The sequence below is a fragment of the Myotis myotis genome, unplaced genomic scaffold (genome assembly GCF_014108235.1).
Source record: "Myotis myotis isolate mMyoMyo1 unplaced genomic scaffold, mMyoMyo1.p scaffold_m19_p_3, whole genome shotgun sequence".
Lineage (NCBI taxonomy): Eukaryota > Metazoa > Chordata > Mammalia > Chiroptera > Vespertilionidae > Myotis > Myotis myotis.
In genome coordinates, this window is record NW_023416335.1 from 54,002,022 (window position 1) to 54,015,006 (window position 12,985).

The 12,985-nt window shown below is 41.6% G+C and overlaps 1 pseudogene; it reads left to right on the forward strand.

Annotated features, from left to right (window-relative positions):
* Positions 1-810: 810 nt before the first annotated feature.
* Positions 811-12,985, forward strand: part of LOC118650407 — a 159,526-nt pseudogene continuing 147,351 nt past the window's right edge.

Genomic DNA, 12,985 nt, shown 5'->3' on the forward strand with positions numbered 1-12,985 from the left:
TGCATACTATATTACGAATGCTCATTAATTTTCAATTTTGGAATCAACATATAGACAAAGCATAAAAGATATAGTTTCAGATTGGAATGTTATTGTTAAAAATATTAACATTGAAAAATAATAACTTAGCTCATAGATGCCTGAAATATAGAAATACAGATAGGGAGGGTAAGAGGAGACAAGAATAAGATACTGTGTGTGTATATATCCATATACAGGCAGTCCTCGGGTTACGTCGGACTCAACGTGCATCGTTTTGTGGTTACATCGCCATCTCCCATTTATGTATTAAAAAAAAAAGTTCCATCATTTCGACATATGTACATATGTGCTTTATGTTTTTTTATTATTTATTTACCACAAGTAAAGGTCAGGAATTTTTATCTTTCTTTTAAATTTTTTTTTACTGTTTCAATTCATTACTGCTATGTATGTGCTCCATGTAAGTGACATAGGTGCTTATGTAGGTGGGTTCTGACTTATGGCAAAATTGTGTTACCTCGCGCCATAGAGATAGATCTCCAAAGTAACCTGAGGATCTACTGTATATAAAAAAGTCTAAGTGACCAGACGACCAGATGACCAGCTGGTAGCTATGAAGTGCACTGACCACCAGGGGGCAGACGCTCAATGCAGGAGCTGCCCCCTGGTGGTCAGTGCACTCCCACAGGGGAAGCGCCACTCAGCTGACAGACAGGTGCTAGACGGGTGCCAGACGCTGGGCTCACAGCTGCTGCGACGTGAGCCTCTCCCATGGACACTCCCCCTGCAAGCCCAAGTCATGGAAGCAGCAGGTGCAGCAGGGCCGGGATGAGCGGGAACAGCGCAGCACTCAGCCCAGGCTCGGGCTCCTCTCCAGCCGCCTGCCGCTTTGTGTACTTTGTGCTGTGCGGGATCAATGTGGACAGCAGGGTAAAGCCCAACAAGCTGGCAGGTAAGGCCAGGCTGTGGTAGCACAGAGGTCCACTGATCCCCACAGGCCAGGCCGAGGGACCCCCCCAGTGGATGAATCCGTGCACCGGGCCTCTAGTCCTATCTAATAATAGACAAACATGGTAATTGACCATACCTTCACTACGCCTCCCATTGGCTAATCAGCATGATATGCAAATTAACCCAACCAAGACGGCGGCTGGCAGCCATGCAGCTGAAGTGAGCAGGAGGCTTGCTTGCTCCAGTGATGTAGGAAGCCAAGGCTCTCCGCCTACCGCGGCCCAGCTCTGAGCTCTAAAAGCAACAAAATTTCAATTATAGAAGCTAAACAAACCCCAGATAACAGCTTTCAGCAGGCTGTGGCCTCAGAGCTGGAGCGAGTAGGAGCCGGCTCTCAGCTCCAGTGACGGCAACAAAGTTTCAATTATAGAAGGTAAATAATTCCCAGAATTAAAAAAAAAAAAAGAAAGAAAGAAAGAAAGGAGAGGCTGGGCGCTTCAGTCACCGGCCAGCCTAGAAACGGCCATCAGCCCCTCACCCAGACTGGCCAGGCACCCCAGTGGGGACCCTCACCCTAAAGGGGGTGTGCCCAGCCTGAAAATGGCTCTAAGCCCCTCATCCAGGCTGGCCAGGCACCCAAGCGGGACCCCCACCCTGATCTGGGACACCCTTTAGGGCAAACCAGCTGGCCCCCACCCGTGCACCAGGCCTCTATCCTATATAGTAAAAGGATAATATGCAAACTGACCCTAACAGCAGAAAGACTGGGAATGACTGGTCACTATGACACACACTGACCACCAGGGGGCAGACACTCAATGCAGGAGCTGCCCTCTGGTGGTCAGTGCACTCCCACATTGGGGAGCTCTGCTTAGCCACAAGCCAGGCTGATGGCTGCCAGTACAGTGGTGGTGGTGGGAGCCTCTCCTGCCTCCTCCAACTGCAGCTTAGGTCTGCTCCCTGCTGGCAAGTGGACATCCCCCAAGGGCTGCCGGGCTGCCAGAGGGATGTCTGATTGCCAGCTTAGGCCCAATCCCCCAGGAAGCAGGCCTAAGCCAGAAGGTGGTCATCCCCCTAGGGGTCCCAGACTGCGAGAGGTCACAGGCCGGGCTGAGGGGACCCCCCCCCCCCCGAGTGCATAAATTTTTTTGTGCACTGGGCCTCTAGCATATAATAAAAGATATATATAAAATATGCATATATATAAGATATTATATATATTTACATTTTTAATGGTATTTTTCATAAATAACGTTTTTAATTTTAATGATTTCTGATGTATCAATGTATTAATCTTTCCTTGGTGATGCCATCCTCAGCCTGTAGTTTTCTGGGGGGGGGGGTGTTAAATTATGGATTTGATTATATTAATAGATATAGGGTTATTCATATTTTTCTATTTTTTCTTGTGTCAATATTGATAGGTTGATTTTTAAGGAAATTTGTCCATTTTATATTTGTCAAAATTACTGTAATGAAGTTGTCTATAATATGCCCTTCTTACCTTGTGTTTGTGTATATGTGTGTGTGTGTGTGTGTGTGTGAGATAGATAGATGATAGATAGATAGATAGATAGATAGATAGATAGATAGATAGATAGAGATAGATGATAGATAGATAGATAGATAGATAGATAGATAGATAGATAGATAGATAGATAGATACAGTGTGTCCCAAAAACATGTATACACACTTTGACAGCTGATAGCTCAATTGATATTTCTTTATTTTCAGCCAGACTAAACTTTGAACAAAGAAAAGTCATCCTAAAATGCTCCTGGAGCCCCAGCTGGTTTTGTTCAGTGGTTAGAGTGTTGGCCCGTGGACTAAAGGGTCACAGATTCAATTCCTACCTCAGTTGCAGTCTTGATCCCTGGCCCCAAGATCGATGTTTCTCTCTCTCTCTCTCTTCCTCTCTCTCTCTCTCTCTCTCTGTCTCTCTCTCCCTCCCACTCTCTCTAAAAAATCAATGGGAAAAAAAGAAAATGCTATTGGAAGTTTGAAAATACAGTTGAAGTACAAACACTGCCTTTATTCAAAGTGTGTATACATTTTTGGGGATACCATATATATGTATGTATATTAATCCTATCTAATAAAAGAGAAACATGCAAATTGACCATACCCCCGAATGCTTCCCATTGGCTAATCAGGGCGATATGCATATTAACTGCCAACCAAGATGGCGGCCAGCAGCCAGGCAGCTGAAGCGAACAGGAGGCATGCTTGCTCCAGTGATGGAGGAAGCCAACGTTCCCCACCTGCCGCTGCTGGCCTCTGAGCTGCAGTCTAAGAAACAATGTTGCAATTATAGAAGCTAAACAAGCTCCAGACAGCTGCTTTCAGCCAGCCAGCCTCTGAGCTTAGAGCAGCAGTGATGGCAACAGTGTTTCAATTACAGAAGCTAAACAAAGCCCAGATACCTGCTTTCAGCAGCCGAGGCCTCAAGCTGGAGCCAGCCTCAGAGCTAAAGCCGGCTCTCAGTTCCAGTGACAGCCATAGAAAGTAAATAAATCCCAGAATTTAAAAAAAAGGAAAAAGAAAAAAAGGAGAGGCTGGGAGCTTCAGTCACCCGCCAGCCTGAAAACGGCCCTCAGCCCCTCACCCAGACTGGACAGGCACCCCAGTGGGGACCCCGACCCTGAAGGGGGTGTGGGCAGCCTAAAAAGAGCCATCAGCCCCTCATCCAGGCTGGCCAGGCACCCCAGTGGGGACCCCCACCCTGATCCGGAACACCCTTCAGGGCAAACCAGCTGGCCCCCACCCATGCACCAGGCCTCAATCCTATATTGTAAAAGGGTAATATGCAAACTGACCCTAACAGCAGAAAGACTGGGAATGACTGGTCACTATGACACACACTGACCACCAGGGAGCAGACGCTCAATGCAGGTGCTGCCCTCTGGTGGTCAGGGCACTCTCACATGGGAGGAGCTCTGCTCAGCCACAAGCCAGGCTGATGGCTGCCAGTACAGCGGTGGTGGTGGGAGCCTCTCCTGCCTCCTCAGCAGCGCTAAGGATGTCCGACTGCAGTTTAGACCTGCTCCCTGCTGGCAAGTGGACATCCCTCGAGGGCTGCCGGGCTGCCAGAGGGATGTCTGATTGCCGTCTTAGGCCCAATCCCCCGGGGAATGGGCCTAAGCCTGCAGGTGGTCATCCCCTGAGGGGTCCCAGACTGCGAGAGGGCACAGGCTGGGCTGAGGGACCCCCTCTCCCCTGCGAGTGCACAAATTTTTGTTCACCAGGCCTCTAGTGTATATATAATATATAATATCCTCATGATTATTTAATATCAAGAAGATATATATACACAATATCTTCTTGATTTTTAAATAAATTATATAAGTATATATATTATATAGAAAGCATTCCTGTGAAGCAGGAAGAAAACATTGGCAAATCAATATTCAAAATGGGCAGAAGACAAATATTCTAATTTTTCTTATCTCTTAAAAAATGAAAATATTATCTATTCCACAGAGAGTTAAATTAGAAAATCTTTGTAAAATGAAGCAATAATTATCATTTTATTACTATTGAACCCATTTAAGAAGTAATCAAACAAATTTGAATGATAGACATAAAGAAATAAGAAAACACACCCTATTTCAAATTTTTATCTTTCAACTAGGTGTGTTGTTGTCCCATAAGTATAGTCAGAAAGAATAAGAGGACAAACTTTACCAATGTGGACAGAGAGAATTGTTCATCCAAATAAATTTAAGTCAGTACAGGAAATAGTCAGTACTAACCAATTTTTATTAATATCAACTCTTTATTCCATCAAGACTATATCACTATTTTTTAAAGGAAGAATGTCTTCTGATATGATAGGAAATATTGTATAGATTTATAGCTAGAGAGATAGAAAACAAAAGCTTCTGATTTTTCAGCTTCACTTATCAGTATGCATTTATCATTTTTATCTACTGAATGATGTTAATAATTAAATCTAAAATGATATCTCAGTTAAAAATATATTTGTAAAATACAAACAAAATAATGCCAGAATATAAATAGTATTCACTAACTATTTTGTAGCACTAGCTAAACAATATAAATATATTTTAGATTGTTGCCAAAGAAAATCATTTTAAGATTTGTCATTAGTTTTGACTCCAAAGTTGACAACATTTTACAAAGTAAACTTTGTGTTTGTTTAAAGTATTGAACATGATTATACATTACCTTGAAAATTCCTCAGAGTTCATGAGTTTGTTCAGCGCCTATGCAGCTTAAATATATTATCAGACATGTGATGAATGAACGTCTAAATGAGGTGCAGCCAACCGCTGTGAGGCAGCCATTAACCTGAACAAGACCCCAGAGTGGCTCACCTATCTTGATTTCAAAAATTTTACATGGGAAATAATCCAAAGTGAAATTGGTCTTTAATCTAAATGAATAGAAACTTAAAGTTGTAAAAAAAAGCATCAGGGAAATTTATTATTTTTATTTTAACATCTAATTTATATTTGAGAATTTATCTATGAACCTTACTGTTCCTTAATAGTTTTATAACATGATGTGCACAGAAATACATTTTGTAATAAGGAGTGTTAGCTGAGACTATTCTCTTAAATTTTTGTTTCCTTATAAAACCTTATTCTCTGGGATTACTGAATATGCTCTCATCTTAAAGGGCAAGCAGGCTATTATTCCAGAGGTAGAGCTTTAAATACTGCTTTGAAGAAAAGAGCTTTTTTTTTTCTGTTGTTTTTTTGAGGCATGGACCTTTGGAGTCTTCAATGTGAAGACAAAGATCTCTCCTGGAATTGTAAGGTCTTAGAAGATGGAGGAACTAAACTGTGAAGGGATTGTTTTCTAGTGAGCCTGAGTAGCCAGTGTCCTGGTGAATGGATTTTGAGAGGGAAGCTGCAGTGGGCAAAGACACTGACATAGGGGTAGAGAAGCATGTTGGGGGGGGGGGGGGGGCAGCGGGGACAAGGGGGATTGACAGGTGGAGAGTTAGCTGGGGTAGGTAAGACTAAGTTTGATTCAACTTTTTTTTTTTTTTAGTATATTTGTATTGATTTCAGAGAGGAAAGGAGAAGGGAGAGAATCATTGATAGGTTGCCTCCTGTACTCCCCACACTGGGGATGAAGCCTATAACCCAGGCATGTGCCCTGATTGGGAATCAAACAATGACCTTCTGATTCATAGGCTAATGCTCAACCACTGAGCCACACTGGCCGGACTGATTCGACATTTTTTTTAAATTGGTTTCAGAGAGGAAGGGAGGGCAAAAGAGAGATAGAAACATCAATGATGAGAGAGAATCATTGATTGGCTGCCTCGTGCACATCCCCTACTAGGGGCGGATTGGGGGGAAGGGGGGGACGCAGGTAGAACTTGCAATCTGGGCACATGCCCTTGGCCTGAATTGAACCTGGAACCCTTTAGTCTACAGGCCGACACTCTACCCACTGAGCCAAACCAGCTAGGGCTGACTCAGCATTTTTTACTAAGACCCATACCTATAGTCACTGCCTGAGGCTGCATTCTGGGTACGAACAGCCACAGGATAGAGTAGAAAAGAAAGGAGGGCGCAAAGGGGAAGTGACGACAGTTATCTTCCAAGTTCCATAAAGTTAGTTGCTATGTATCCCTCAGTTTGAAGATGAAAACAATGACTCAGATTAAGACTTGCCTTCTAAATAAATTTCTCTTCCAATGGTCAATTAACTAAGGTGGACAAGTATTTACTCCCTAAAGTAAGGTATTATAATTTAAATAAGATAATAAGTAACTTTAAACATGAATTCACTTAGTGTTCTTTTACATAGAGTAAGTTTGCTAGGTTTATCAAATAAAACCCCTTAAAAATAAAAAACTAACATTGATATATTAGGAATCTATTTAGTTTTAAAACAACTTTTTACTTTTACCTTTGCTTTCTGATAAACAAATAGTATTTCGTCTTCCCTAGTCCAGGCCCTAGCCTTCCCTCGGGATAAGGAAAAATTATAATAACATCCATATAGCCTTGCAATTTTAAATCCAACTTCCAATGAGAGTTTATGGTCCTTGTCTATGAACTTTCTGTATAAGAATATCCTTCAATGCATTTTAATGGGTTTTTTTCCTGAGATAATATTTTTTTTTCTTTTTACCAGATTCTCAAAGAATCCAATGCTCCAGAATAACTAAAATCCAGAAGCCGTCCCCAGAGGAGGTCTCTCCGCTACACGGGGCAGATCTCACTGGAGGCGTGCCTTGGCAGGGGAGAACCAGTCTTTCCCTCTCCCTAGGGAAGGCCACTACTTTGTCTCAAAAAGCAGGAAGATGCTCCACCCTGTCTCTCTCTCACAGATGCCAGACACATGGAACAAACAGAAGATAAGAGAGACCTCTCTATTTTCTCCTCTCTTGCAAAGAACATTTGAGTCCAGGGCCCTGGGTCTACCTTCCACAGGGTTGGAGAAACAGAATAAGACTCTTCATGTCTCTGGCCACAGTCTGATTTGCAGAACCCAATTCTCCCTGCAGATGGGTTCAAACGTTGAGTTTTGAGGGCCCACATTAGAAGGCTCCCGGATTTGGCCTCAGGTTCTCACCATATATTCTTCAATGCAACCTTAGTTGGTAGCCACACTCTGGGAATAATTGGACCTCCATTAATACTGTTGATTCCCTCTTGGTTCCAGTGATTCATCTTTACTAGTTGGAATCTAGGAGGCCGGATGAGGGACTACTATCTGGGAATCCTGAACTCCAGTAGGAACCTTTAGAATAGCCTTGGCAACTTACAAAGTATTTTTACATCCATTGTCTCCTTTACTCTTTGCAATACCCCTGACATTTAGATTATTTTGTGCATGAAAATGTTCAGGTCTAGGTAGCTGCTAAGTTGTAAGGCTGAGGTTCAAATGCAGATCATTTGATTCCAACTGTGCTGCTCTTTACCTTCTATCCCAACAAATACCCCAAGGGTCATCCCTCCAAGGATGGTGTGTGCCCCTATGGTCCATTCAGATACCAGAATCTGATGAGAACCTGATATCCTTCCAGGAAAGCTTTATAAGTGACTACCCTGTAGGGAGTCCCATTTCTACTGATACTTTAATAAAAAGCATTGCCTTCCTTATATCATCCCCAGCACTTCTGTGATCTTAACTGATAGACACTAAGTGCAGATTTAAATCAGCAAAATATATGGAAGTAGAGATTAGAGAGAAGGGGTAAATATAATACTCATGCCTAATTCCCACATGGACAAAACTAAAGTAACTAATTCCCCTCTAATCAAATAATATTGAACTATTATTATTAATGTCTCTTTGGTTATAAGAAACAGGATATATGTTCTAAGGGTCTCTGAGGGTAATTGTGAGATTGAGCCCTACAACAATAGAGCCACCCTTTAATATTCTTTTAGTTACACATACATTTGTCAAAATTCCCACTTGGATCCTTTTATTCAGCATCCTCCTGTCTTTACCAGTACCCCTCACTCAGGCCACTGCATCCAGGGATCCTCCTGCTTCTCTCCTATCATCTCTCAGCTCCATGCCCTCTCCTTACCCCTGTTCAGTGAGTCATCTGGCCCTTCAGATGGGTGCTCTCATAAGCTGCTTCTTGTAAGCATATTACAAAGAGACAAGAAAAACTAGACTGTTATCTAGCTTAGAGGAACGGGTAAATAATTGGTATGTAAAACACAGGGTTAATTTGTGATTATGAATATAGGCTTTGGAGACAGCTATATGAATGCTTAGATATTCAAATCCCACCTCTGCCACCCATATACTTTGCGCATATCTCTTAAATTGGCTAAGCATTCGTTTCCTCATATGTCAACATGGGGATAATTAAAGCCTGCTTCCTCTGGTTGCTATGAGATTAAAAGAGATAATATGTGCAAAATGATTTCACAGTGTATGTTAGTTAACAGGTGTTTAATAAAGGAAAACATAATTGTTACTTTATTCTGTGAAGATTTATTTCCCTAGCCCAAAGTGAATTTTCCTAAATCTTACGGCCTTTTTGATTATGCTAACAATAGCTATTTTATAACCATTTATTTTGGTTCTTGGTGTTCATGAACCATCTCATCTACTGTTCTTAAAACTTCTTGAAGGAAGATCTTGTATCTTATACATCTTGGAATTTTTCCTAATGCGCTGCAAAAATTTACATTAGATAAATGCTCCATAATATTTGTCAAGAGATAAAAGGAGTTGCACGTGATACCATGTCCTCACTGTGAGAGCGATCTTATTATTTAGCCACGATGCAAGCCCTTTCCATTCAAAGTTGATGTCTCTGATTTGTCTATAATGGGCTGTATGTTCCACATAGCCTGTGCCATGCTGAGGGCCCCGGCTTTACTATAGAGTTTTAGCATTAATGAAATGGAGGGGCAGAACCCTGGTCAGGCTGAGCCGTGTGAGGAGAACAGCAGGAAGGCATGGACCACACTCAACCTCTTTTTTATCAGTGCTCTGTTCTAAGGATCTCACCAAGAGAGGATGGTGACTTCTAGATGAGTAGATCACCAGTCTAGAGAGGAGCATTTTATTCTACAACATTTCACAAGATTCCAAATTATTTTCTCAGTACTCAATTAAGCTTATAAGGAAGGAGTGGGATTGGGAGAAAGAACAAGAGGAAAAACAATACTTCCCTTGGTCATAGATCTCCAATGAGCATATTTTGAGTTAGAGGCCCTCCTTTTGCAACAAAACATAGGGGTGAAGGTATAAAACCATCTGTTCTTAATGATGGTCAATATGAATATGGCTTTTCCAAAATGTGTATTTGATCAGACTGTCTGTGGCCCAAAAAAGGCACTAAATTTTAAAACAAAATTTTATTAGGATAAATATTCATAAACCAGAAAGTGCTTTTATGAGACTAATCCAAGGGAGATACAGTATATCCAAACAGAAAATACACACACACACACACACACACACACACACACACACACACACTTTTTGTAGGGTTTTGTGTTTTGTTTGGTTGTTTAAAAGTGTCAAATGACCTCCACAAATAGTCTTCCTGGTGGTTCTGCATGAATCAGTTGTTGGTAATTCCATTTAACATTTCCCCAGAAGAAGACAGTCCGACTTGATTACAAATCAGTGATAGCATATTTCTTCATGCTGCAGGTAACCTCATAGAATGTGCCTGGTGTGCTGGGAAAATCCTATGTTTTGTAAATAACCTCCCTCCAGTCTGATCTGAAAGTGCTTTCTTCCTGGTTTCATCAATAAGGTTACTATGTGACTTTAAAAAATTCCACGGCTCTAGGAAAACTTCTGCTTCCTTTTATGCCCAGATTTAGCAGGTTTTTCAAAGCCCTTCTTATTAAGAAAAGTCATGGCTGGAAAAATGGATAAGTAGCTACAACTATTCCAGGAAGCAATAAATATTCTGGCTTAAGCCAATTGAGAAATTCTTCTCTCCTTTATTGTCTCCCAGGGCCCACCTACAACCGGGTGCTACCCTCCCGAAGTGAAGTGGATGGCTCTAAATGATCATAGGTGGGTTTTGAAAAATAAACACAAAATTAGTTTCACACCTACTTAGACAGCTTAGAATTTTAATGTGTGAAGTATGCCAGGACTCTGCAGTGAAATAAAGCTTTGCATTCAAACTGATGTCAGCCAATCAGAAACCAGGACAGAGTGCTGCCCATTTCATAATTAGGGAGCATGAGTCCAAGTTCTAGATTTTACTTTTTAATGAATAAAGCGTTTCTTGACCCACTTTTGCCATTTATTCATAAGAATCTTGTTTTCAAAAAGTGTTAAAATAGCATGAAGGCCCTGATTTATGCGCACCAAATCCAGGAAATTCAAAGCTAATCCTCGGAACTATTTGTGTCTAGTTTTGCCCCAAACATTCTATATAAAACTGTGCTCTGTTTGACGGTAGCACAGAGAAAGGAGACTAGGTGGGCTTATCCCACAAGCTTGGCTTTTCCAGCTCCCAAGCTTTAGGTTACATGCTGACATATTTTTCTATTGCTTTTCTCTTTCTACCATAGCCTAATTTCAGTCTTGCTTGTCTGTCCTTAGTTATACTTTTTTAAAAAAAAAATATATATATATATATATATATATATGTGTGTGTATATGTGTGTGTGTGTGTGTGTGTGTGTGTGTATATATTTAAAATATAAATATATATATATTTCTTTCTATTGATTTCAGAAAGGAAGGGAGAGGGAAAGAGATGGAAACATCAATTATGAAAGAGAATCATAGCTTGACCGCCTCCTGCACATCCCACACTGGGGATCAAGCCGGCAATCCAGGCATGTGCCCTGACCAGGAATCAAACTGTGCCCTCCTGGTTCATAGTCGATGCTCAACCACTGAGCCATGATAACTGGGCCTTAGTTACACCTTTGACATCCAGGGGACTTCATCCGATAGACAGGAGCAATGGTGACTTGGACTGACCAGAAGTCCCACGGGGGTGAGAACTCTCAAACTGCCAGAGGTCAGAACAGTTACAAATCTCCTCTTCTTCCTCCTTCCCCAAACTCCTCTCTCCGGAACCATTTTTAGACATATCAGATATTAAGAAAATGTTCTTAGTGAAAATAAAACAATACCAAAAACAATTGAAATATGATTCAGGAGACCATCCTCTCTGTGTCCCTCCCTGGAACGCCAGCCAGCCTTCTCCATCTAGATAGTTAAACCCCTGCTCAGCCTACAAATGCAGGGTGTCAGGGGCCCTGAGTCAGGGGTGGGACCAAAGACAAATATGAGAATAAGAGCTGTTCCTAGTGTTCTGATCACTTAGGAAATTACAAGGATTTTAGGAGCTCTGAGCCACGTGGAGCAGAGACCAATATATCTATTACCTCATATTTACACATAAAAGAGGTTTAATAATTTGGATTTTATTATTATTTACATACATTGGTTTGTGAGGCAGATATTTAAAATCAAGATTTAAAATCTTGACATAAGTTATCAAGGTCACATAACTGTGAGTGCAGAGGCGACCTATGACCAATGTCACTGCTCTGGGGCAGGTTATCCCTTGTCCTTGGGTCCCAGTTTCCCCCGGTGGGAAGATTCAAATCTTGAAATGTCCTCCAGTCCTGAGATGCCGTGTCTTTGTACCTTCCCCAGTACACTGTTCATTTCCCAGCTCTGAACATTAAGAATATTCTCTTGTCCCTCCCCTCTGGGACTTAACATTTACCGATTTATACTGCTCCAGGTCCCAGCTTCGCCCCATGCTAGCTGTGAGACTTTGAGAAAGAAACCTAATCTCTAAGCCTCAGTTTCCTCATCCATATAAATGCGGATCCTAATGGTGTGCATCACACATTATAGAGTCGTTACAAGAATTACAGAACAGGACACAGAGAAAAAGCTCACTACAGTGGCTGACAATTAGCAAATGCCCAATAAATATTAACTAGAGCTATTTTTTTATGTATCGTTTTCCTGTCATGTCTAACATGATCGTAAGCTACTTGAGGTTGAGGAACCATGCTATGTTTGCTATATGCCTCACCTTGCTTATTACAATGTTGTAAAAATAACAGGAATTTAGCAGTGTTTTGTGGATGACTTGATCGTTACAGCGTTTGGTCTGATTTTCGGTCATCAACCATTCTGTACTTAGTTTCTCTGTCTATAAAGATTGACTTCTGCCAACTCAAATCTTAAACCTGTATGAAGATAATGATTCGTGACAATATTTTTAAATGATTACAATTCCACTGCTACGTAAACACTTTTAGAACAGCAACCTAAAAGCAAGAGTGCTGGTATAGGACTGGGGCCTGTCCTGCTTAGAAATCACACCCAAACAACTGGACTGAAGTTAAAGTCAGCCCATGTGGAAGCCATTCCATTGTTTTTTGGGGGTTTTTTGTGTGTGTTTTTTAAATATATTTTTATTGATTTCAGAGAGGAAGGGAGGAGAGAGAGATAGAAACATCAATGGTGAGAGAGAATCATTGATCAGCTGTCTTCTGCACATCTCCTACTGGGGATCGAACCTGCAACCGGGCCTGTGCCCTTGATTGGAATAAAACCCGGGACCCTTCAGTCCGCAGGTCGACGCTCTATCCA